We start from the raw sequence: 24,957 nt of genomic DNA, 5'->3' as shown, positions 1-24,957 counted from the left end.
ACAAATTAAGAAGCTGGTACCAGAATGTAGTGCATCGCCTTGTACCTTTCATTGAGAAACTCTTGCTATGAGAAAAATATATAAACAGAACTAAACAGTCAGCTTAGTCACATGCTGCTTATCTTGCTGCAGACCTGCAGCACACAGTTCACAGACTAAATAAACTTTCCACTGAATTAAGAAGCCATTTTTATCATAAAATGAAAATGTATCTGTTTTCATATGTATATGCATGTGTGTATGATCATGTATATGATCTTGCTTCAAACTTTATCTTGTTCCATTGATTTGTCTTTTTCTTCATGTCTTATTACCATACTATGCTAAATATTAAAACAAGTTTTAAATTCAGTCAGTGTTTGTACGACTTGATTACATTTTTAAAAATATTAACTAGTCATTCTTGTATATTTTTTCTAATTAATTTTAGAATGATTCACTGTAGTTCCAAATATAAGATCTCTTTACATTTTTATTGAGATCATATGAGACTTTTTGAAACGTATTAGAAAAAAATGCATATTTTTGATATTGAAATGTCAGAACACAGTATTTTTCAAAATTCATTGAACTTTTCTCTATGAGATTAAGGAGGTCTTAGGTTTCTTTATAGAGATTTTTCATACATATCAATATTTCTTTTCCACACTTATTCATATTCTTTGTATTAAATAGCATTGTTCACTATATACTTTCTGCTATGTTTTGTGTTAGGTAATTCATTTATTTAGTCAACAGATATTTACTTGGAACCCATTATGTTTCTGGCATCATTCCAGGCACTAGGGATAAGCCGAGAAACAAAGCAGATATAAATTCTTCACTTAAGCAGCATTTGGTCCTAATAAGCATGTTTGAGGATTGCAGTTTTGCCTAGAGTGGCCTGGAAATGCTTGACAGAGAAGGCGTTTAGCAAAACAAACTGATTAAATGTGCGAGGTAGCCATCTGGATACCAAAGGGACACTATTCTAAGCAGAAAAAAAGAGCAAGTATGGGGCTACACCATTACTGGAAGGTTAAAGGAACACTGAGAAAACCCATGTGGCTAGAATAGAGTGAGGAAGACTATAATATGTTCTAAGAACTAATGAGGATATTGACCATGTAATATTTTCAATATGAATAAAATGGGAGGCCAGTTGAATGCTTTGAGCAGAGGAATTACAAAATATGTGTTTTTAGAAGATCAGTCTGGTAGTTACGTCAAGAATAAATTTATGGCAGTAAGGGTAGAAACAGGGAGAACAGTAATTAGGTGATTTTAAAAGTCTGTAGAAAAACGCAGTGGTTTTAGTCAAGATAGTACCAGTGGTTTTGGTGAGAAGTAGTGTCATCTTGAATATATTTTTAAAATAAGTGCTGAGATTTCATGATGGACAAGATGAATGACTTTAAAACAAAAAGAAGGAGGAAGGAGACTCCAGGGTGAAACTCAGGTGTACCAGGTGTAGGTGTGTGCAATTAGAATGACGTTATCACTAGCTGTGATCAGATGATGACTACAGGAGAAGGAGCAGGGTTGGAGAGTAATAACAAAAGCCCAGATTTGGGCATGCTTTGAAATTCCTAGTGTAAATCCAAATTCAATTTGAAATTCCTACTGTAAATCCAAAGAGAAATGTCATATAGGTAGTTATACATGCAGAACAGAAATTTAGAGAACACTGGATTGAAGTCATCAGCACATTGATGGTATATAAAGTCAGGAGACTATATAAGATAAACTGAAAGGGGACTATAGATAGAAAAATAATCAAATCAATGGGCCAATGTAAACATTCCTAGTTGGGAGAAACAAAGAGAAAACAGAAAAGTCACCAAAAAAGGAAGTCATAAATATAGGTAGAAGATGAGCTGTCCACGAAGTCAGGGAAATGCATTATTCACAAAGGAAAAGTAATTAGCAAATCTGAGTGCTTACAGATAGTTCAAGAGGGATAACAACAGAGCAATTACAATTGCATTTAGTAAAGTGGAGGTAATTGATGACCTTGATCACAGCAGTTTGGGTAGGATGTTGAGGATGAAATGTAATTTTAATGGGTTGAAGACAAGTTTAGACAATGCTTTCAAGTAAAAATGACAGAAATGAGGGAGTAGTTAGAAAAAGAGGCAGATACAAAGCAAATTTTCATCTTAATGAACTAATGGTAATAATTCAGTCTAGAAAGAAAAAATAACAGGATAAATGGGAAAATTCTGGGGCGATAAAGCAAGAGGGAATGGAATCTAGGATACATTTGCAGAGGTTGATATTATCTAGGATCTCAGCGCTGCAATTCATGGTAGCAAGAAAAAAGGGAGGGCAAATATATAATCACAGGTGCAGGTAGATGGCTCTATGAAATTAACTTTGATGTGTATTAGAAAGCAAGACTGTCAGCTGCAATTTAAAATAAGAGGAGGAGGATTCAAAGTTTGAAGAAAGAGGAGAAATATGAGAAAATGAGAAAGTTAATGGGCTAAGAAAATAGAATGTCAGGCAGAAGTAAACTTTCACTTAAGTTTATTGAGCTCCGATTTGAAATGAGAAGTGTGTGTGTGTGTGTGTGTGTGTGTGTGTGTGTGTGTATTTGCCAGGCATGAATATCTTTGTCAGCGCAGACATGGGATGGGCAGAGAGTTGTATTAACCAGAGTTGTGTTTTAACTTAATGAGCATAACCACTAGTCTGATTTACATAGGTATGATGCAGTGGTTCCTGGTCTACAAACAAATATACATCTGATGATAGATATGTCTTTTTGGGTGTCATTCTTCACGGAATAGGATTGATCAGAAACTTGGTTCCAGTTAATCTCATTTAAAGAGCAGGAACTTGATGTTAGTATCTACAGCATTGACTCAGATGATTCAATTTGCAGCAGCAATTTATTTTGAGTTTGTGGCCCCAGAAAGGAATGTTTCTAATCTGCCATACTCTAGTTTTTCACATGGAATTCCAGAAGCCTAAGTCATTGGCAACAGCTCCAGAGTCAAGAAACATATTGGTCCTGTCATTCACCAAAGCTCTTCCTCATAGTTCTTAGCACTTTCCACCTCCTGAGTCCAGTATTTCTTTCCCCCATGGGAGGGGGTATACTGATGACTTTGGTGCCTATGTACAATAGAGCTATAGCAGTTTGAGTCCTTCCCCTACTTCCAAATTTTCCAGGATTATTAGTGTTTTCTTTAAAGTACCCAAAGTAGTGGGAGACAAGGAGGGCATCATCAGGTGGCTTAGAGGGAGAGAGAGGCTCAGCTCTTATTAAGTAACTTCCTGGTGCAAGTGGCTATACTCGGCTTTGGTTCATTCAAAGCTCTCTATCATTATTGCTGACACCATTGACTTTAACTTTGGGACCTTTGACTCAGCAGCCACAATCATATTGCCTTTACTGTGAGGCCCTAGACCATTGTGGTGATCACATTCTTTCCTCCTCTTTTCCAAAGGAGGGTGAGTAACAACTAAGGGTGGTGAACAATGAAGCAGAAGTGAATAATAATTGATCAGGAGGCTGGTTTCAGTTTTACCTCTCCCTATTTAGCCTCTAAAGACTCATTAACAGATAAGACAGTGGAAGACACTCATTCTGCTACCCCAGCCTTCCCATACTTGTGAACATTCATTACGAGTCTTGGAGAGTCTTTTTATGCGCATTCTCTCTGTCTTTTCTCTTAAGAATCCAGATCTCTGTGAAATATCACATCCTTGTCACAAAAATGGTCAAGAGTTGTGGAGGGTCTGAGATTTTATTTTTTTTTAAGTTAACAAGCTCTCTTATTGATGTTTCATGGATGCCGAATGCCTGTTGTGATGCCTGAGCATGCAGTAGACTTTTTTGTAGGAGAGAAGCACTGAGCTCCTGGAATAATCACTTTTATAGAAGGCTGAAGTAAGTCTGATTTCATCTTGGCAAGACATAAACTCATCCCTCAAGATTACCTGCTGTAAACAGGACAAATGGGCTGAGTAGAAAGTAGACAGGACCTTGCACATTTGGTGCAAGGGCAAGGGCATGCAAGGTTTCTAGCAGTTTTCCCATTTCAAAATGATGATGAAAGGAATCTAATTGGTCAGTGCTGGTCAATTAGATCTAGAAAAAGAAAAATAACATTAAATACATATAAATTGACTAGACGTCTTGGGTCTTTATTTCAATACCCAGGAGCATAAGCATTCACCTCATTCACCTTCAGATTTCACAGAAGAACTACAGAGTCCAGGGCCATTAAAATGGTAAAGATGAATAATGTGTATCAGAGGTCAGCAAACTTGGCCCCCACATCAGTGGCCTGTTTACATAAACACAGTTCATAGGATGTGGCCATGCACATTCAAGTCTATGGCTGATTTTTGTTTGTTTTATTTTTCCTGAGAGGAAAGAATAGTGCTGTTGTAACAGTAATAGGACAGCCTACAGATATAAACTGTATACTATTTGGCTATTTTTTTTCTTTTTTTGAGATAGAGTCTTGCTCTGTTGCTCAGGCTGGAGTGCAGTGGTGCAATCTTGGCTCAGTGCAACCTCTGCCTTCCAGGCTCAAGCTATTCTCTTGTCTCAGCCTCCTGAGTAGCTGTGATTACAGGCATGCGCCACAACAGCCAACTATTTTTTTGTATTTTTAGAAAAGATGGGGTTTCAAAATGTTGGCCAGGCTGGTCTCGAATTCTGGTCTCTAGTGATCTGCACATCTCGGCCTCCCAAAGTGCTGAGATTGCAGGAGTGAGCCACCATGCCAGGCTCCATTTGGCTTTTTAAGTGAATATTTGCTAACTTTCGATGTATGTTTACATGTATATAATGGAGAAGGAGAGATTTTTTAAAAATCTATATAATTCTCTATAATTCCCCTAATCATTTTTTAGTTATAAAAGCAAATGACAAAACAACAACCCTATATTATTAGCTGAATTCATAAACTCATCTCTCTTTAGATAATTAAACTCTACAAACTTTAAAATGAAACATCAATGCTGTGATTAGTATATGATTAGAGGGGAGGAACTGATTAATATTTAGGCAGTTTGGTAATTCTGTCCTTCAATACCACATTTCTGAAATAAATCATATGCAATGCTTAACTGGTTTGGGTACTCACAGTCTGTTAAGGCAAGCAGCCTGAAAGACGTCTGAGGCTAGCCTAAGGTCAAAGCTACTAGCATGAACTAAAATCATCAATAAATCAGATTTTTAAATGATATTTTAATTAAGCTCACTGTCATTATATGCATTGCAAATTTGACCTTTAGCATCAAACTAACTTATTATGTGCATTTGGCATTTTCTCCATGTAAGTGTTAAAATAAAAAAATAAAATGTTTTCCTCATGCTATTTCAAAAATAAGGTTTTAACTGAAATAAGCAGTTTTGATTTTTATATTTTTTATGACAAACTGGAATGCAAACTAGATTCATATCCTAGTGCATATGTGATATGATTTGTTGTAAGCAATATCTTCTACTTAGAGTTTTTAATAATAGTCTTATATGCTTTAAGAGAAAAAAATAAAGTAAATAGACACCACTCCTGGTGATACTTAATTCTATTTCACGGTTGTGATAAACCATAGAAATGCCATAGACGCTTTCTTAATGTTCTAAGGAATTTTCTAGTCTTCTACCCTCCAAGCCTCAGACTTCACTCTTTCTAAGAAAATTTAGAAAGAAAAAATATTTGGAATTTTTACCATCAGAAAACGTCATCTGTTTTTTTACTGACTAAGAAGCCCCAAAGGACTGTATTTTCTGACCTACCATACATTTTCCTGATGAAGCCAATAAATCTTATTGCATAGTGAAACTAAAATTTCTCTGTAGGGAAATCCCCATCTGTTACTATATCCTTAACACAATGTTGCAGCCAGTTTTAAAATTAATAACTACCAAAAATAATCACATGCTTGATGTCATTATTAAAACCTTCCCATTTTTCAGTTGTTTTCACAGTATTATGTTTAACATAATGTAACAATATATTTTAAAGCAAATTTTATATTTGACTACATTGATATTTCATGTAATATAGATGACTTAATTCAATCAAAATGATGAGAATGTTTATGAGTTTGGGCATTCAATCCATATTCTTCTACATTCATTTTATTTAGTCATGGTCATGTCTATATCATATGCAGTTTGTAAGAAAATGATCCAGGGATACATACATTGTAATAGATTCTTAGAATCCCACCATTCTTAAAAGTATAACAGTTCATCTCCTTCTGGTTCAGTTCCTCTGAAGAACCTTGAATAATACAATAAGATTCTCTTGCTATAAAGTTATTATTTCTTCTTCTTAACTTTATGGATGCTCCCCCTCCAAAGTGGACTTGGTAGTTAGCAAGTTTGGAATGGAAGCTGAAAAGGCTACTTATATCATGTGATGACAACATGCTTCTCAAAACTACAGACTTCAGGCTAAATATGTTTAAAGTGTAAGGTAGGCATGATCATCAAAGTTCTGCTGAATCCTGTTTTTCGTGACTGTCTTCTTTCCTCCAGTTTCTTCAACAGACAATAGGGACTAAATTGATGATGCTTCACAAAAATATTCTCTTGCCTACAGTCCATGCACACTCTGTATTTTTATTGTTCAACTGCTACTCTCATAATCTTTTGTAAATTTTCTCTCTGACTTTGCGCTTGTCTTTAATGTAATCTTTCCCTGGACTCACCAAAGTGTCATCTGACATTGAGAAAATTATTCTCTAATATCAACTCTTTTGATAATATTGACTTTTTTAATCTCAATGAAGATCTTGCTGTCTGTAGATACTTCACTCCAAGACCCTGGCTTTCCTTATAAGGATGTGTAGATTAATTTTTGCTATTTGCTATAAATTTTAAAACATCCCTCAAATTCAAAAATCTACTCCGGTGACTTCCTTCAGAACTTCCAACTTGTTTGCTTACATAGTTTTCAACTCTTCTTCCATCCCATGGGTTTCTTTAGTTTAATGATAGACATTTGATACACAGAAGCTTTTTAGTTTTGAAGTCCTATTTATCCATATTTTTAAAATCGTGTGACTCGTGCATTTAGTGTCAAATCTAAGAATCATTTGCCAAATTATGGTCATTAAGATTCACTCCATGTTTTATCACAAGAATTTTGTAATTTTAGCTCTTACATTTAGATCTTTGATTCATTTTGAATTAATTTTTGTATATGATGTGAAGTAAGGACCCAATTTCACTCTTTGGCTATCCTGTCTCACAGCATTTGTTGAAAAGACTCTTCTTTTCTTTTCACATGGTCTTGTTACACCTATAGATGTTAACCATAGATGTAAGAGTTATGTAATCAGTTAACCATAGATGTAAGAGTTTATTTTTGTATTCTCAATTCCATTCCATTGATGTAAAAAATTTTCTTTGTGTAAGTAACACAATGTCTTGATTACTGTTGCTTTAAGTAAGTTTTAAAATTGGAATATGAGTGGCCTCCTACTTTGTTCTTTTTCAAGATTATTTGGGTTTCTGGATCCCTTTCAATTGTACATTAATTTTAAAAATAAGCTTGTCATTTTTTGAGAAAGAATTCAGCAGGGGTTCTAATAGAGATTGCATTCAAATTTGGTGAGTATTGCCATTGTGAAGTAGGTTCACTGATTATGAATCCTAAAGGAAGACTCCCATTTCATGAAAGCTAGCAAAAGTTACCAACCTATCAACCCTCAGGAAGATTAGTCTGAATTTCAGTCCACCACCTCTTGAGTTATACTTTTGTTACTTGTCCAAATCTGATGACACAGAACACACACAAACCAAGTTATATGAAGTGGATTTATTATTTACAGATAGATAGGCAGCAGAAACCTAAAATCCATGATGATCCAGTACCCCCAATACTAAGAAAAATTCCCCAAGGTAGATAGAGTTTCATCTGCATCGTCTGCATGTGCCCCTCTTGTACCACAGCTGAGGAACATCAAAAAGTAGCCTGCCCTTGGTTTTATACCCTGCTGGATACATGTTTGGCAAAGTACTGAAGAACATCCTGTTTCTAGAGAAACAGAAACAGAGCCCAGGTTATCCCCAGCAGTTTTTCCTAACTTATGATGTGAGGTTCCCGAGGAGTGACGGGAACAAAGTCCAGGCTACTTCAGGCAGTTCCTCCCCATCTCAGGATGCATTCCCTGTGTACTCTGTAGTTACTCTGAGACCTGCAATCAAGAAGAGAGGAGAAAAACTGAGTCAGTCAAGACTACTCAATGATCATCCTGCAGACAAATTAACAACTTTAAGTCTTCTGACGCATAAACATGGGATACATTTCCATTTATTTAGGTGTTATTTACTTTTCCATAATATTTTCTAATTTTGAAGGTATATGTTTTGTATTATCTTAAATTTATGGGATTTTTATGGAAGCTTCATTGTGTAGGCATGATAGGTTATTAACTCAATAGCTAGCTCCTTTCTTTTCCTGGAGGATAAGAAGTGGGGCTAAACATTTCAAGCTTCTAATAATAACATGGTGTTTTTGGTTACCAGTTCCCACCCAGGGGCCTACCAAGGTCACCTCATGAGAACAAAAGACATTCCTATTACTCAAGAAAATCCAAGTGATTAGAAGCTCTGTGTCAGAAACGAGGAGCAAAGACCAAACATTAGAACGAAAGATTCTCCTAGAGCCCCTATTTGCTCAGGTAATTGCAAAAATTTTAGGCTTTCTATACTACTTTCTATATATATATATAGTGTGTGTGTGTGTGTGTGTGTGTGTGTGTGTAATACATATGCAATATGTATTTAAATTTCTTCCATATCCTTTCATGGTTTCATATACATTTTTTGGAACTGAGTAAGATGTAGTTTCGTGAATCTACCACAGTTTGTTTATTTATTTACCTATTAGAATATCTTGGTTGCTTTCATGTTTCAACAGTTGTAAATAAATCTGCTATAAAATTTCATCTGCAGGATTTTGTGTGAACATAAGTTTTAAACTTATTTAGACAAATAAAAAAGAGCATGATTGCTGCATAATACAGTAAGAGTATGCTTAGTTTTGTAAGAAACTGCAAATTACTTTGCAAAGTAGCTGTATATTTGCATTTTCACCAGCAATAAATATGAGTTTCTGTTGCTCCACATCCTCACCAGCATTTTAGCAATTCTAATAGTTTTGTCATGTTGCTTTTTTGTTCTTTTAATGTGCGGTTCCCTAATGGCATATGATAGTATCTTTTCATATGTTTATTTGCCATCCATATATCATCTTTGATGAGGTATCTGTTCAAATCTTTTCTGTATTTTTCCCTGCCCAATGAGGTTTTTTTTTTTAAATAAATGAAAGTTGGGAAAAATAATATTTCTTCATGAGAACGTTACAAAAAATAATTACATTTTATTGTGACACAATTACCTGGAGAAGAAAAGATAAGAAATAGTTTTGTTTTACCTAAATATTTAAATCTTTATTTTCAATTTAGTTTATCATTTTGTTTCACTTTACCACTGTCTTCAATTTTATTTGATTTAATTAAAAATCAATGTGTTTATTATTTTAACCTAGGCTCAAACTATTTTAAATACACAATCTGTTCTTTTAGTATGTCCAAATAAAAAGAGACCCATTCAAACAGGAACATCCTTGATAAACATCATTTTAATGGGTGGTCTTTTACTTTGACATGTGATTTTATTTTAATAGAAAGTATCTTACATAATGCTTTTACTAATATGCTTCCATCTAACATATCAGAATAGTTATATCATAGGTAACTTAATCATCAAACTACATTAATATTAATAAAAACCTCAAACTAAAAGCTACAATGCTGAAACACTGTAGCATAATGATTAAATTCATGGATTCTGAAGCCAGATTCTCTATATTTTAATACTGAACATATCTTTTAATGTCTGTAACTTTGAAAAAATGTCATATTGTCTCTGAACCATAGCTTTTCAATCTCTGATATAAAGATGAAAAATAATATTTCTTAAAAATTAGTACAGAGATAACATGTCTTAATGTTGAAATTCTAAGGAACGTATGAAATTCTCTTGTCTGTTGATTAAAGATAACCCTGTATGTCATATGCACTGTGATTTCTACTAGTAGAATTCCATAGTACAATAAATTTTGCAATTAAATAATTTAAGTAGAAATATTGCCAGAAATTAGCATTTCTAATGTGAAAACTGTTCTAGAGGTATGTGAACTCCAAAATAAAAGGAAATGCTGCTGAAAATTCAAATTTTGGGTGTATAGCTTATGAGAAAATAATTATATTCCTGGGACTGAGAGAAGAATTGACTTAAGTATTTTTGAGATTAAAATTATTGCTGACTGTGATTCTCCTCCCCCATGTGGCAATAATGGCTTATCAAACGGAAAACATGGGCTCTTCCTCTGAATTCAAGACTTTTAGCTGACTCTATTAAGCATTAATGCTTTTCATGGGACTTCCCTGGCATGTAAGAAACTCAAAAAAGGCTCTGTAGCAGCAGCAAATTCCACTTTTAAAAATTGCTCAACAGTTCTCCCATCATGGTTTCAGGAAAACCAAATATGCAGAACAAATAATCCACCTGATTAGAATTCATTATTGGAGAGTCTCAAGCAGCACTTCTGCTGAGTTGGCACAGAGCCACCTGCTCTAGTTCCTTATCATGGTTTTCGAGGGTTTCTCACTAACTGTGATGTGGCCCTGTGAAAAGAGGAAGGAATAGTGTATCCTGCAGTGCTATGTCATGAAGATTGCCAGTTACAGTGAAGTTTGGAGAAAATCATAGTCTATTGTGTTGTTGTGTTAACTATACCATGAAACATTGAACAATATTAGAGATAAGCACTTGGGAATATTCCAAATACTTTCTCCTTGAATGACTGTGAGTGACTGGGTGTTGGGCAAGTCATATTAAAGTTATCTATCCAACACCTGGTGAAATTTCAGTGCATACAGACAGAGTCAATGCATAAAATATATTTCAACCATCAGTTTTCTTTGGAAGTACTAAAATGTCACGATTGCTTTTCATTCTTTTAGTCTAGAGGAGTTCACTCTTTTATTTTCTAACATACAATTGTATGAAGTCTACTCTTTTTATGTGTCATACTCAGGAGGAAACGGTTTTCTTCAAGGGGGTTTATTGTAATAAAAACCTTTTAGATTTACTGTTACAAGATCCATTATGATATGTTACCTGACTTCTATTTCAGTTTAAAGTTGTTCAGAATCTTAAATATCTTTTAAATCTTTATGGCTAGGATAGAAAGTATGTTTTTGTACACTCCCAGATAGATCATTTAAAATTTAAATAGTACTTTTATATAATGTAAGTCACTCTTATCCCACTTGCTTACTTACATTTCCCAATAGGTGTCATATTTTAAAAAGTATGTAATCTGGGGGAAATATACCTACGTAACTTAGATTGTCTGCAGTGAGATTTGTCTTCCCATTGCAATCTGGCAGTAGGATTACGTAGTCATCAGAGCACACCAGTGATTGCATTTCTTTATACCATTTTAAAAGAAACATTTTTTGCAACTCTTAAGATCTTTTCTCCACAATTCTGAGGGATGGGAAAACAAAAACCAAAATCAAAACACATGGAATTCAAAAGATATAACTTACTAGCATCAGCAGAAAATATGAAGATAGATCCTTTTCTTTTTGTGGACACATGCTGGAAGACAGTCAGATGCAGAACACTACAGAAATTATAGTCAGTAACATTTGAAATGTGAAATAAATTCATATTTCAGAGATTATTTTTGATCTGATATCAAAATTATTAAGTATTTGAACTTTTATTTTGTTTCTATATTATTAGGAGATCTGAATTTTTCCATTTTAATGGTAATCTCCATGCACAGTAAAATAAATATATTTTGAAAAAAATCACAATCCAGATTAAGAATTAACCAACTCTTTAGACAATTCATTGACCCTTTCTACTGAAAATATTTAATTATCGCAGTTCTTACATCAGGAATGTAATTAAAAGCAATTTGTTTTGTAAAAGATGCTTATCAACAATATAATCAAATGTCTACCCATTTGCTGTCATCTCTAGTGAGAGGAACATTCAAATATCTGAAAATAGATCTAAAAAATACACATATGGTAAATGAGATTAAGATTTTTAAAAGTGTGTCTAAATAACATTTTAATTGTAAGTCATTTTTATGTATGTGTATATGTATTTTTCTTAAAAAAGTAAAATTATATTGCAAAACAGATTAAAACTTTTATTGTGTCATATTACAGAGGAGTGTATAAAAACTTATAATTTCATAAATATTCAGTAAACACATATTTTTCTGCATTCTACATGCCTCATGGATTTACTTTTCATTTAGGTATTGAATCCACTAGGAATTTCTTTGTGTTTATGGTTCTAGGTAGGAGTTAAATTTCATTGTTTCCATATAGAAAACTGATTTTGCCAGCAACTTTTATTGAAATGATCAACAAATCATTACTGCTATCCTTTACCATCTCTGTGGTAAAGGAAGTGTCCATATATGCATAGGTTTATTTGGGGAAGTATTCCTTGACATCCTGCATTTTCATGGTTTGCATCAGTTTATAAATTTCTGCTCAAAACTTAGGATTTTAATTGAGACTGAAATAAAACTATAAATATATTGCAAGAAAAATGGCACATTTGTATTATTGTGTTTTCTAAACCATGATGTAAAATGTCTTTTTTGCAGGATTTTCTATATTTATATTCTCTGGAAGAATTTAAGTATTGCATATATATTATTTTATTTGAAATTTAACTTTTTAAATCACAAAACATAAATTTTCATTTAATTCAGTTTACAAATATTGTATTTTACACTTTGTAAACCCAATGAACTTTTAAGATTATCATATATACAAACGATATGAGATTGTATGTGTATACATATATATCACATACAATCTCATATTGTATATGGTATATATACAATCACATATATGTGTATATATACATATATATCTATACACACATACACACACACACACACACATATATATATATGAATGAGTGAAGATAGTGTAACATCCCATTTCCTTCTGGTTTACCAATCACACTACTGTTCATTTAAATGTAATCTATGCCTCTACCCTCACCTCATCCTTGACTGTAGAATTTTTTCTTTTGCTTTTCTGCTGTGCAGTTTCCTTTTTGGTGTAGATTTTTAAAAATTTGCTCTATTTGAATTTATTGGATTCTTAAACCTGTGAATTGCTAGGTTTTCTTAATTATAAAAAAAAAAAAATGCCTCTTCAATGTTCATTAACTGGATTTGCCCCAACTTCCATTTTTCTCCTGAGACCAGCTATGTTTTAGATGCTTTCAATATTTTTCTACGTTATTACTGTCTCTCAAATTTTCTTTTATCTTGATCTCTATATGCTTCATTCTGAATAATTCCTGATCTATCTTTCACTAAACGAATTCTATCTTATGAGTTGCAAAATATGTACAGTGGGCTTTTAATTTTAGATATTGCATATTTTACTTTCTAAGAGAGTCACTTTTAGGTTCATTTTTATGAAAACTGGGTTCTGCTTATTTCTTTCCTTTAACATGGCAAACATGTTTTAATAACCAGATTCCATTAATTATCTTTAAATATACAATTTGATTATTGTTTGGAGAATTGATTGATGGTAATAAGTTGAAATTTCAAAGATAATTCAACAAATACACACAGAATTTTAATTTTGGCAGTATGGTTGCCAAAATACTCTAAAAAACTGTCTGCTCAAATACAACATAATTATGAATATATTACCATAGGAAAATAACATATTTTTTAAAGAATTGAGAAAATGAGTGAGCACTTCAAGAATAATAAAAAAAGAACAATAAAACAAGCTAAAATTAAAAAGAGAACCATAGCTGTTAGGTCATGCACTGTTTGAATTGTGTCAGCTTTAACATAAGCAAACATAGAATTGCAATTTATGCATACATACTGTTCAAAGAAATAATATATAAAATCATCTTTACACATACAGAAAACCACTGACTCAATTTTTTAAAAGTCCTTAGCAAACTAGAAATAAAAGAAATTCCTTAACCTAGTAAATGTATTTTAAATTTTTAACATTTGTAATGTATCATAAGCAAAACTGGTTTATATTTATGGACAACTTTAGAATGCCTACTGACAATGCATTTATGTTATTTTCATGGGAAGGCCTAGCAAATAAAATAAAACAAGATTTTAAAAATGAGATTTTGGAAATGAAGGGACAAATCTGTCATTCCTCAAAGATGGTCTGACTATCTACATAGAAAAAGTCAAAGTAATCTACTGAAAAAGAAAATTAAAGTTTAGAAAAAATTTATCAAGAGTGATGGGATAAAAGGTGAATAATAATACATTTGTAAAAATTACATTTAAAAGATAATATAGTTTTTAAATTTTGATAATTAAATATAAAAATGTACAGTTCTTTGATGAAGCAAAAATATAATCACTGAAAGGCATGTGAAAACAAATTAAATAGAATATGCCAAATTAAAGAATCAATAATTAAAATTTATGATTCACCCAATTATATCCATAGCTTTATTGCTATGCCAATCAAAATTTTTATTATTTTGTACAAATTGACAAGATGAGTGTAATTATTTGTGGAATTACAAAGGACCAAAGATTTCCAACTATCTCCTGAAAGAAATACTGATATTGGAATGAACTGCTTCACCTGAGACCAAGAACTATTATAAAGCTAGTACAATTGGTACAGCAAAAAAAAATGAACTGTAATTAGGACAGTTCATTTGACAAAGAACTCATGATATTAACCAATACAACCATTCAGAAAGGACAGGAAAGGTCTCATGAAAATAGGAAAGTTCAATACCTGAACATAGAAGAACAAATCGATTGGGAAGTCTGCATTATTTAACATAGTGTTGAGCTCATTGGAATGAAATAAATGAACCACAACTCTACCACACTACATTCAAAAGAAAGTCAATACTTAGTATGGAAAACAAAGCTTGAAAAGTGTTGTAAAACAGTTCTGGAGATATTAGTAAAATAAAGATGAGAATGATTTATTTTTTAAAGCCTGAGTGTACTATTTTTTCTGAAAGAAAAGAGGTACATTTGTCTACATTGAAATTAAATAGCTGTTTATCAAAGGACACCATAAAGAAAAAAAGAAACTATCAACTGAAAAATATATTCACAAAATATAAAACTGAAAAATGACAATTTTATCAAAATGTATAATGGGGGAATGTATTCTCTCACCAGATCCACAAGGGGGCGTAGTTTTAGAGGCAAGAACTTCCCAGCGCCATGCCCACTCCCATCTCTCTCCATCCAGGAGATTTAACAGTTTATGTTTGAATTTTGTGGGTGCAGGAAGAAACTAAGGGTCAATCACTCCAGCGGAAGTTTAAAGGAACTCCTTTCATTGGCCAGAGGAACTTGGGAAGGTGGGAATTTCTCCCAGGATAAATACCCCTGCTCCTTCATCCACTCTGGATTTCCAGCTTTCTGGGATCCCCTCCACATAGTGGGAGCTCTCTTTCCCCTCTTGGATTTCCTCTCTGGAATCACCTTCCACACGCTGCTCTTCTCTTTTCTCTACCTAAATAAAATCACCTTTCTGCAACACTTCTTGGGCCCGATATTTATTTTTACGCACTTACTGCACACCTGCAGCAGTCCCTTCTCTTATTCTTAAAAGGGCGGAGACCTAGAACCTACAACATTCTCTTAGAGGAACTGTGCCTCACCAGCACCCAAAAAAACCCGGTTACAATAATGCATACAAGTAAATGAGATAGTCACCAAAACATAGTAGAGAAATGAAGAAAATAAATGAACGGAAATCTCAGAAAAGGATAATATAAATGGCAATTATTTACATGAGAAGATGCTTATTAGTAGTAATTTAGAAAGGAATAATTAAGATTCCAATAAACTAATACTTTACAACAAAAGAGTAGAAAAAGGTTAGACAATTTGACAGCAATTTATCTTTGCCCCTCAAAAAAGGAATAGGTTTGATGTAATCAACCTGGCATCCAGTAGGACTTCTTGGGGAACTGAGCTATTTTGAGGGCATTTACTGCAGGCAGGCTGGAAAATTCCACACTGGCAAAAATTAGACCAGCTTTGGTGAGATAGAGCTCATGCTCTGTGTGCATTCTATGTCTGTAAATTAATAAATGTTAGACAGCAGTGAGAGAGACAGTGATTTTCCATTGTGGGAGTGGACATCAGTCTTTGGATAGCCAGCCTCAAAAACTGTGACAGTAATATCCTGTTGGTTATTAATCTTTACCCATGAATTCTGCAAAGTGTTGGCCATCGTTGCACATTCTTTTGGGTCAAGCCACTCTGATGGGCACTTCAGTTTTTCTACAATTTCAGTAATTACATCCATTTAGCCTCTTATGTTTAAGGGCTGTCACCTGGTCTGCCATTCTGAAAATCATTTTCTTCACTGATATTTCAGAGCCAATTTCCATTTTAGCATTTCCTACAAAACAGCCCCTGTAGGGCTTCTCTATTCTGTTAATGAGGCTAGGAAAATCTTGCTTGCTTTGGATAATATAGCCAAGTGATAATTTTCAGTACAAAATAAATTCTTTCTAACATTAGTATCCCCCGGAGCCTTTGTTCCCTTCCTTATTATTTCGAGAAAGTTCTAGCATCTTCTCCTTTTACTGAATGCTGTTCTCATGGCTAAGCATCAAGGGCCACTGCAGCATAAATAACTTTCAGCCTCAGATGTTCCTGCCAGAATATTGAATGCTGACTCATTGATCGTTTTCCCCTGTCAAGAAGTTCACCTTCTCTAGCCTCCTATTCTGCACTCTTCTGTCTAGTCAGGCAGACATAAGATTTTAAGATCCATTCTTAAAAGTACTTCCTTTATTCCTAATGATACATATTATGCACAATTTACGATTCAGTTAGTATCTAGGACTTTCTTATGTGAACAGAGACTGTACATCCCTGCCTGGTCTCTTCTCAGTCCTGAATGTGTTTATTAGCTTGAATCATGACAGGGCATCATCTTTAAAAGGGCAAGTAAAATTTTGACAGACATCTACCTTTCGTAAGAACCTCAGAGGAGCTCAAGTGAAGGACGGTTGCTTTCTTCCATTATGTTGGTGCAAAAGTAATTGCGGTTTTTACCATTAAAAGTAATATTGGGGCTGGGTGTGGTGGCTCATACCTGTAATCCCAGAACTTTGGGAGGCCGAAGCAGGCAGGTCACCTGAAGTTAGCAGTTCAAGACCACCGCATCGCTACTGAAAATACTCGGAAGGAAAAAAAAACATAGCGGGCATGGTGACGCGCGCCTATAGTCCCAGCTACTCTGGAGGCTGAGGCACAAGAATTGTGTGAACCTGGGAAGCAGAGGTTGCAGTGAGCCGAGATCATGCCACTGCGTTCCTTCCTGGGAGGCTGAGTTAGACTCCATCTCAAAAAAAAAAAAGTTATATTGGGGCTACTTCTGCCAGAAGGAAGCTTCAAAGGAAACTTGTGGTTTAAGATTCAAATCTTTCAGTCTTTCCTTTTCTACGTTTTGTCAGTTTTATCCATCTGAAATGTCTGTTAAATAGCAACTGCGTTGTCATTTTTCCTCCATCATAGTTATTTTTATTTCATGCTGTTGGTCTATTTGTAATTTATAATACATTTTAGTATATTTTTCAGATATACCTTCCGTCTCCTATCTTTTATGTTGGGTCTACACTACTACTTAGCTCAGTTAGAGAGTTTTTCTTTAAATTATTATATTATTTAAATTTCAGTGACTATATTTTTAAAAACTTAACCGTAGTTATAAATGCACAGAATTAAACATCTAAGATATAACTTTCTTTTTATAACAAAAGATAGACCCGTACACCTTCCCAATCCTAATCATTATCCTATTATAGGGAGAGGGTTCAATTATAAAATTTTGACAAATTTTTACTTTTTAACTGCTAAGTAGTTTATATAGCTAGTTTTAGTTGCTAATAATGAGTTAATGTTATATTGCATCCCCTTACTTTCTATACCACCTCACTCCAAATACTAAATTTTAATTAAATTAATGAAATGTTAAGATCACTACAGGTTATATAAATATTATTCATTACTATGATTACTTTATCATGCACTATTTTATTATTTATAGTTAATGCTGATTTTTTATTTGCATAAATGTTAACGTTATGGTTCTTTTGTTTCCAGTTGCTTCAAAAATCTAATATGGTGTTTCTAATATGCTCTAGACAACAAGCAGCATCAGCGTAGCCTTAAAATTTTGTTTCATATACAAATTACATGAGCCTCACTAAGATTTATTGGGTCGTTGATATGGGGTGAATGTTTGTTTTTCCCAAAATTTATATGTTGAAATATTAACTCCCAATATAATGATATTAGAAGGTAGAACCTACAGGAGGTAATTTGGTCATAAAGGCTCTGCCATCATGAATGGGACCAGTGCCTCTGTAAAAGGGACCCTAGTCAACAGTAGGCAACCTGGAACAGGGCAGAACCTAACGGTGCTAGCACAATGATCTCAGATTGTTAGCCTCCAGAACTGTGAGAAATGCATTTCTGTTTTGCGTAAGCTATCTAATCTATGATACTTTGTTACAGCTGCCAGAGCTGATTAAGACAGAAATGGAATAGGGCCCAGTACACTCTTTAAAAAAGCCTCTAAAGGAATTTTTTCACGTTCATTTTTCCTAACGTATTCCTCAAAGCTCACATTGGTCAGAAATGTTTTAAGTTTCTGCCCTTTACTTCTTCTTTCTGCTGCCATCTGAGCTGATTTTTAAAAAAATAAGTGCATGCAAGACATTCAAAGACTTCCCTGTGCTATCATCCTTAATCCTTATTAATTCTGTTGATTTCCAGATCCCATGACTTCCACTCCCTTCTTTTTTGTGGTTATTTTTGTTTTACTAAATCATATCCTCTGAAAATTATCTAAATATGTATTGAGTTCATGCATGGGAATAATTTTATTAAATTTAGTTTGGTTTTGTTTTTAGAAGTATAGCATTCTTAGTTGAACAACCAACTCACTCAGAAATTTGTAATATTGTTGTATTATTTTCTAGAACATATTGACCTTATAAAATCAGTAAAGATCTTGATTTCAATCATTTATTTGTGTTCCTGGAAGTTGTTTAACTTCTTTCATTTTACCCTGATGCTATATGTAATAATATTGTCAGAGGTGTTTGAACCAGAGAAACTCTATCTTGAATAGGGACTGGGTAAAATAAGGCTGAGATTTGCTGGGCTGCATTACCAGTTGATGAGACATTCTTAGTAACAGGATGAGACAGGAGGTCAGCAAAAGATACAGGTCACAAAGACCTTACTGATAAAACAGTTTGCAGTAAAGAAACCAGCCAAAACCCACCAAAACCAAGATGATGGTGAAAGTGACCACTAGTTGTCTCGATGCTCATTATGCACTAATTATAATACATTAGCATACTAAAAGACACTCCCATCAGCACCATGACTGTTTACAAAATGTCATGGCAACATCAGGAAGTTACTTCATATGTCTAAAAAAAAGGAACTCTCAGTTCCAGAAATTGCCCACCACTTTCCCGTTAAACTCATGAATAATCCACCTCTTTAGTGTATAATCACCAAATAACTCTAAGTATACTCCGTGTAGCAGCCCATGCTGCTACTCTCCCTATGGAGTAGCCATTCTTTATTCCTTTGCTTTTTAATAAACTTGCTTTCAATTTAGTCTATGGACTCACCCTGATTTATATTTTGTGCAATATCCAAGAATGCTCTCTTGGGGTCTGGATCGAGACCCCTTTCTGGTAATATTTGTGATCATGTTACAAGTCAGATCATGTAACCTGTAACAGATTTTTGTTTGTTTCTTGTTCTGCCCATTTTGTTTTCTCAAAAATTCCATTTATTTTTTTCACTATAAGTAATTTACACAGAAATAATATTTTACAATTACTTATTTTTTTAGATTTGAAAAGATACTATTTCTGTTGTTTTGTGAGAATAAGAAGTTAAAGTCTCTTCAATCATTTTAACAGAGTATAGGACGCTTTTAAAATTTCATTATATAACACAAATATGAGCAACATCTTAAATTATTTCTTTAACTCTTTCTATAACGTTAAGAAATCATTAAATCATATGTTCCAGACACAGGACAAATTACCATATTATGGAAAAAGTACTTTTTTTCAAAGTAAAGAAATGTATGTAATATAATGATTATGAAACTTATCAATTTTTCCTTTTTGCTTCTTCCAAAATAACATAAAATTATACATGATACATATAAATCATACATATATATGTTCATATACATACATTTATACATATATAAATAGTGCCTATTACTGTTTTACAAACAGCCTCAAAATTTTGTGACTTAAATGATAATGATTGAGTATTCCCCGTCGTTTTGTGAATTGGCTGCATGATGCTCTGGTAATCTTGCCTAAGCTAATTCCTGTGAGTGTGGCCAGCTTGCTGCTTGGCTGGAGCTACATGCCTGAGATGGTTTTACTCACATGTCTGAAATCTCAGCAGGGGGATGACTGGGCCTTATTTTTCATGTGGGCCTTCATTGTGTGCTTCATAATAGCATAATGGTCTCAGATTACCAAAGAATAAGAGTTAAAGTAGACAGTTCTCTTGACACTAAGACTCAGAAATCACCCATCATTATTTCACTTCTTTTTATTGATTACTGTTATTCACAGGGACAGTTCAGATCCAAGGGAAGGGAAGTAGACCTACCAAATGATGGAACAAGCAAAAAATAATTTGTGACCTTTTTTAATCCACCACAATTCTTACTTTCATTACTTATATCATCTTTTGTGAATTTATAATCAAAGTAAATATAATCAAAGGTTTGTTTATATTTGTTTATTTTAATATAACATACCTATAACAATAGTGAATTATGACTAACAAAGTACAATATTGGCACCTGGGTAATCTATGTGTAATCAGAGCCAACATGAAGATCAAAGAAGTAATAATGCACTTCAGTAAGATATACGTAACTACAGACAATGGCAATACTTATTTCACAAATTATAGAGCTATGAGCCTTTGCTACTCCTTGCTGACATTTGGAATTTAACTAAAATGTCTTGTTGAAAAGCATTTATGGAATTAAAAAGTATGTCTTTCTTTTTAGGGATATAAGTTAAACTCAATTTTATTGGCCAGACTCTGGTATAAGGCCATTTTAATAAAGGCATGACTAATCTTATCACCATCATCTAGTTACCAAGGATCACAATTCAACTAACTCATAGATACGAAACAGCATTAGGTATTCATAAAGAGGGCTGCAAAGCCAATCAACTCAAATGTTAAAGCAGAATAATAAGTTACACGTTTTAGCCTCAGTTTTCAGAATTTGTCCCAATTGTTTCTGTGGGCCTAGAATTTTGCATTTAGCCTTTAAGGATTGAATGCAGACATTTTAATGGCAACTTTAAGACGTATATTCTATATTTTTATTTGGCAGAAATTTATTGTCTGCTATGTTCAAGACACTGTGTTAGGAGTTTGTACTGGTCCATTTTAACAGTGCTATAAACAACTGCATGAGACTGGATAATTCATAAAGAAAAGAGGCTTAATTGACTCACAGTTCCACATATCTGGGAAGGCCTGAGGAAACTTAGAATCATGGCAGAAAGGGAAGCAGACACCTTCTTCAGAAGGTGGCAGGAGAGAGAAAAACAAATAAAGAGCTTCCAAACACTTATAAAATTGTCATATCTCATGAGAATTCATTCAGTATCATGAGAATGGAATAGGTGAAACCACCCCCATGATTTAATCACCTTCCTCCCAGTTTAAGTCATTAGCTTAAAATTAATCAGGATGTATGCTGCACATTCTCCCACATCACCTTCCCTGTTGCCTCCAGCAGGCAAGTGGCTAATTTCTCAGTCTCTCTCTCTCTCTCTCTCTCTCTCTCTCTCTCTCGCTCCCTCGTCCCCTCTCTCCCATTGTGATAAGAACACTATTTGAGATCTACCCTCTTAACACATTTTTACATGTACAATATAATACAGTTAACTATGGCAAAATGTTGTATAAGTAGCTTGTTTACTTATGGACTTCTTCAGCCTAAAACAATCTGCTTAGAATTAACAAATCCTAGTAGACCACTTCAGCTAAAACAAGGGTAACATGAGCTTAAGAAATGAAAAATGAAAAAAAAGAGAAAGAAAAAGAAAGAAAGGAAGGAAGGGAGGGAGGGAGGAAGGGAGGGAAAGAAAAGAAAATAAAAGAAGGAAGGAAGGAAAAGAAAGAAAGGAAGAAAGAGAAATGGGCTATTGACTGGTAGGCCCCTCTCAGACCTATGCATAGGTATGTGACCCTAACAGATCTAGAACTAAGATATCAAAATCACCAATGGTAACAAAAATATCCTACCAAATTATGATACAGACATAATAAGAGTAATTAAAGAACTAGCAGAAGTAGAAGAGTTCAAATGGAAGTTTTGGAGGTATTGAGCAAGCAGTATAGAAAACCATGAAAATATTAAACAATAATAGGATTTATGGATTTAGCAATATAAATATTTTGTTCCCTAAGAAACTAAACATTTATGAATATGTATTATGCATAATATCATTTTACATTGCTTACTGAGAAATATAAAGTGTTGATTCTCATCTAATAATGTTCAAATAATTTTTTAATCTTTAGAAATATTTCTCCATCTTTCTTTACTACCATCCTACTTTTAATCTTTCCTTCATCCTTTCAAAATATATTGTCATAATTGAAAACACTTCTAGCAGCAAAGAAAGATCCTAGACTTGAATTAATGTCTCCAAATTATTGTTGCATTAGTAGTACGTGTTCAAAGAAATAAGGAAACATTTTTACTACCCATTTGCATGGTGTTTAAATGACCATGTTTCATGTAGTTCCTGAGAGCTTGGTTCACTGAAGTCACTTTATAGTGTCTCCAAAAGAAAAACAAGAAGGTGATTTACAATGTCTTCAAGTTTGAGCATTGAATATTTAGTTGATGGCTACATTTGTGAACATTGCACTTAGCCTGTTGAACAGCAGTTAATAAAAGCATATAGTAATAATTGGTACAGAAATAAATACGTAAACTGGAGCAAAATCATCTGGCAGCTATGAGGATAAGAGACTCTATGTGCACAAATTCAGTTTTAAGAAATGAATTTAAAGTTCAGTAAGAACACGATTTGAGTTCTAGAATAACTGCTATCTGTGAGATATTCAAACAGTTTTATTAACATGTCTAAGCTTCAATGATCTCATCTGTAAATGGGCCACAATTGAAGCTAATGCATAGAAATTTTAAATAATTAAATAGAATACCATAAATTGTATAGAGATAGAGCTTAATGCCTGGCATTTAGTATACAATGAACATTAGATATTACTATTATTAGTTGAAGCGACCTTGTATTAGTCCATTTTCACACTGCTGATAAAGATATACCAGAGACTCAGCAATTTACAGAAGAAAGAGGTTTAATTGAACTAACAGTTCCATGTGGCTGGGGAAGCCTCACAACCATGGCAGAAGCCAAGAAAGAACAAATTATGTCTTTCTTGGATGGCAGCAGGAAACACCTGATAAAATCATCAGATCTCATGAGACTTATTCACTACCATGAGAACAGTATGTGGTAACCAACCCAATGATTCAATTGTCTCCCACCAGGTCCCTCCTACAACACATAGGAATTACGAGAGTACAATTCAAGATGAGATTTGGGTGGGGACACAGAACCAAATCACATCATTCCACCCCTGGCCCCTACCAAATCTAATGTCCTCACATTTCAAAACTAATCATGCTTTCCCACCAGTCCATGGAAGTCTTAACTCATTTTAGCATTAACTCAGAAGTCTACAGTCCGAAGTCTCATTAGAGACAAGGCAATTCCCTTCCACCTATGAGCCTGTAAAATCAAAAGCAAGCTGTTTATTTCCTAGATACACTAGGATTAAAGACATTGGGCAAATACAACCATTCCAAATGAGAGAAATTGGCCAAAACAAAGGGGTTATGGGCCCCATGCAAGTCCAAAATCCAGTGGGGCAGTCAAATCTTAAAGCTCCAAAATGATCTCTTTTGACTACATGTCTCATAACCAGGTCATGCTGATGCAAAAGGTGGATTCCCATTGGCTTGGGCAGCTCTGCCCCTGTGGCTTTGCAAAGTACAGCCTTTCTCCTGGCTGCTTTCACAGCTGGTGTTGGGTGTCTCCGGCTTTTCCAGGCACATGATGCAAGCTGTTGGTGAGTCTACCACTCTGGGTTCTAGAGGATGGTGGCCCTCTGCTCACAGCTACACTAGGCAGTGCCCCAGTAGAGACTCTGTGTGGGGGCTCCAACCCCACATTTCCCTTCTGCACTATCCTAGCAGAGGTTCTTCATGAGAGCACCACCAATGCAGCCAACTTCTGAAATATAAGTAGAGGTTCCCAAACCTTAATTCTTGACTTCTCTGCACCTGCAGGCTCAACACCACGTAGAAGTGTCCAAGGCTTGGGGCTTGCATCTTCTGAAGCCATAGCCTGAGCTCTAAATTGGCCCCTTGCAGCCATAGCTGGAGCAGTTGGGACACAGAACACTAATTCCCTAGGCTGCACACAGCTCAGGGACCCTGGGCTTGGTCCACTTTTTCCTCGTAGGCCTCTAGGCCTGTGATGGAAGGGGCTGCTGTGAAGACCTCTGTCATGCTCTGAAGACATTTTCCCCATTGTCTTGGGGATGAATGTTTACCTCCTTGTTACTTACGCAAATTTTTCCACCCAGCTTGAACTTTAATTGATTTCTAACTGAGATTTAATTGAACTTACAATTCCACGTGTCTGGGGAAGCCTCAAAAGCATGGCAGAAGCTGAGGAAGAACAAATCACATCTTACATGGATGACAGCAGGCAAACAGAGAATGAGGAAAATGCACATGTAGAAACACCTGATAAAACCATCCAATCTCATGATG

This window comes from Aotus nancymaae, unplaced genomic scaffold, assembly GCF_030222135.1.
Source record: "Aotus nancymaae isolate 86718 unplaced genomic scaffold, 86718_ANA_hifiasm-v0.15.2.pri h1tg000088l, whole genome shotgun sequence".
In the NCBI taxonomy this organism is placed as follows: domain Eukaryota; kingdom Metazoa; phylum Chordata; class Mammalia; order Primates; family Aotidae; genus Aotus; species Aotus nancymaae.
This window is presented reverse-complemented; position numbering follows the sequence as displayed.